This window comes from Ornithodoros turicata, chromosome 3 (genome assembly GCF_037126465.1).
Source record: "Ornithodoros turicata isolate Travis chromosome 3, ASM3712646v1, whole genome shotgun sequence".
Classification (NCBI taxonomy): Eukaryota; Metazoa; Arthropoda; class Arachnida; order Ixodida; family Argasidae; genus Ornithodoros; species Ornithodoros turicata.
In genome coordinates, this window is record NC_088203.1 from 23,296,783 (window position 1) to 23,299,671 (window position 2,889).

The 2,889-nt window shown below is 45.0% G+C and overlaps 1 long non-coding RNA gene across 1 annotated transcript; it reads left to right on the forward strand.

Moving 5' to 3' along the window:
• Nucleotides 1–263: 263 nt before the first annotated feature.
• LOC135390047 (uncharacterized) lies at nucleotides 264–1,443 on the forward strand. The gene is made up of 3 exons (XR_010421678.1): nucleotides 264–958; nucleotides 1,025–1,089; nucleotides 1,156–1,443. It is a non-coding gene; the product is annotated as an uncharacterized LOC135390047 (long non-coding RNA).
• Nucleotides 1,444–2,889: the final 1,446 nt, after the last annotated feature.

Genomic DNA, 2,889 nt, shown 5'->3' on the forward strand with positions numbered 1-2,889 from the left:
CGGATGTATAAAAGCCAAAGTGCTGCTTTGTTTGGGGTCTTTGGATTGGAGCCGGACATGTAATAAACGTCGTTATCTCCACGCCCGTGCCTGGCCTGCTCTCTGCACTCCGCAACGGACCTGCGGCGCACCCAACCACCTCACTTCACGGCAACCTCTTCCCGGCTCTGGGATTCCAGGCAACTAGAGGCTCGCATCTTATTTAACTGGGGGACGATCGGAAAGCAACTTTATAGTAAAAAAATCATATTTCTATTTTTTTTGAAGGTGCGCTAATGTTAACAAAAGCTAATTTGGAATTATTATGTTTGCATATTTTGCGCGTTCCTGCTCCCCTGATGAATGACGCGTTTGAACAAGGTGTAACGGTCGCTTGCTGCTTCAAGATGCAGCGTTCGCTCTTGTCTGCCGTGTTATGACTTTTCGCGTTCGTCTCAGCATGCCCCAAGTGACATTTTTGCTCTTAATGTTATTAGCGTGACATGCGACAATACAAATTACAGTGAGCGTCATCGGCTTCAGTACGACCAGACAGGTGTCATGCGATTGCGGCTCTGTTGCAGCTGCGAAGACTGCCTCATCGTGAGTACTATGCTCAAGTGTTTTTTGCTTCCTGCGAATAAAGCAGAAATATAAATAATGATACCGTCCTGCTGCACGTAAAGTTTGTCTCTCCAGTGTGTTGCACGAGAACATATGGACGCGTTTCTTTCACGACCAACGCCCGGTTTATGCAAATGCGAAGTTAACGTTAACAAAGCAACTTTTTGCACACCACACGCTGTGAAAAGTGTCTCTTGGTTTCTCGTTCTTTTATTCATCATGTGCCGCTAGTCTGCGCGTTCCCGCTTTTAATGCATGTCATTCTCGTGTTTCAGATCCTTCACACGGAAAACACGGGTTCCTCTAGAATCCGCATAGCTCACCAGAGTACTCGTGGCGTGGATCGGAAAAGCATGTGAGTCTGTTGTGGAGTAGTTGTGCCTTTCAATTCATGTTTTGGTGATAATATTGTGCTTCACAGGACGACTGCGAAGCAATATGTCGGACTCCACAAGCGCCTCCTGTAACGGGGGATACACAGGAAAGGTGAGTGTCTGCGGCATATGTGTGTATAGTGAACTAAATGAATTAGTAATGATAGCTCTTCTGCAGCTCTATACGTAGAAAACCAACTGATGACATGACTTCCACGGCTGCCCGGAATGCTTCCTGTTTTCCTCAACCGTTTCTGTAAAGTCAGTGAGAAACTGCATCGTGAAATACAAAATGTCTGTTTCAGAAGTGCACACTAAAATAATTCATGTTTATTTCAGTATCATGCATATCTGTGGGTTTCATCATGGAGATCCAAATGAGCTCCCGAATGGCTCAGTTCCGCTTGGAGGAGAAACGTTGCTACTTCGGCTGCGACCAGTTGCAAGCTGGTATTTTGAACTAGGACCAGTTCAAGCTGGGACCAGCTGCCAACTGGTTTTGAACTGGTCCCAGTTCAAACTGGGACCAGCTCAAGCTGTGTTATTGAACTGGGACCAGTTCAAGCTGGGACCAGCTGCAAACTGGTTTTCAACTGGTCCCAGTTCAAACTGGGACCAGCTCAAACTGTGTTATTGAACTGGGACCAGTTCAAGCTGGGACCAGCTGCAAACTGGTTTTGAACTGGTCCCAGTTCAATAACACAGTTTGAACTGGTCCCAGTTGGGAAATTTTTCATCTGGGCGGACACGGTGACAGCACACTTTCAAAGTCATACACACGCAGTAGAAGGGAACTTCTGACATGAGATGTTCCCCTGCAAATGCTAATGTCTCTCCCTTCTTTGGGTAAATGGTCTTGGCTACTTTCTGTTGCTTACACATACTTAAATGACACTTCAGACTTCCCTCTGAGCAGAAGCCCATTGTACATCTTTTACAATGAAATTGTCCACGTGGAACAAACAATCCATTAAAATTTGCGATGAGCACAAAATGAGAGTCAACTAGTAACAAGTCCACATGTTTCTGACGCTCCTCATCAACAACTTTGATGGGGTAAATGTAGTTTTCTTCCTTTTCGTACGCGTACACATTAGTGCTAATTTCATTACGTTTCTCAAATACCTCTACATCTTTTGGGAAAGCTACGGGAAATGTCGAAATACATACTGTGTTATGTATGGTCTGTAGGAAGATGCCCTCCGCCTATGATGCGAGGCAGAATGTAGTCCAGCAATCACGGAGAAGACAAAACACATGTTCTCTTCATCATCATGTAGTCCGTAATCCACATTCAACAGGGAACGATACTTTCGTTTCAATTCACTCGGTAACTCAAATTGGGAACATCCAATTAGTTGAGGAGCCAACGTCCAATGTTTAGAATACAAGCAAGAATGCGAAAGAGAAAAAAACCGGAGCCTTGAATTTCTAAGTTTTCTAATGTTTGTGCAATCTCACTACTCGACTGCGCAATCGAAGGCAGTACATCTCCCTCTGACCAAACAGTTCTCACTTTAGAAGGTACAAAATGAATCTCAAGTCGTAACTCCTCATCGGGCGTATGTCGCCCAAGTTCTACTTTAAGAAATGTGAAGTAGCGCAGTGGGAATCCAAAGTGTCGCAATACATTAGCAAGATAGTGTTCATACTCATGAAAAAACGTTGTCACTTCATGCCCCGCCTCGTCTCTGTCATGTAGATGCAACTCGAAGCGTTTCGTGTAGTTCCGTAGTGTGCAGAGAGTCTCACAAAATGGTATGCAGGGTGTCTGGAGTTCGTGAACGTTTGCCAGATGAATTTGGAGTCCCTCTATTGATGCATAGTACTGACGTTCGTGTTGAGGACATAAGTGACAGGCCACCATGATGTGGAGAGAAGTGTCTCAGGATAGGAGCTGCCGATATGTCGA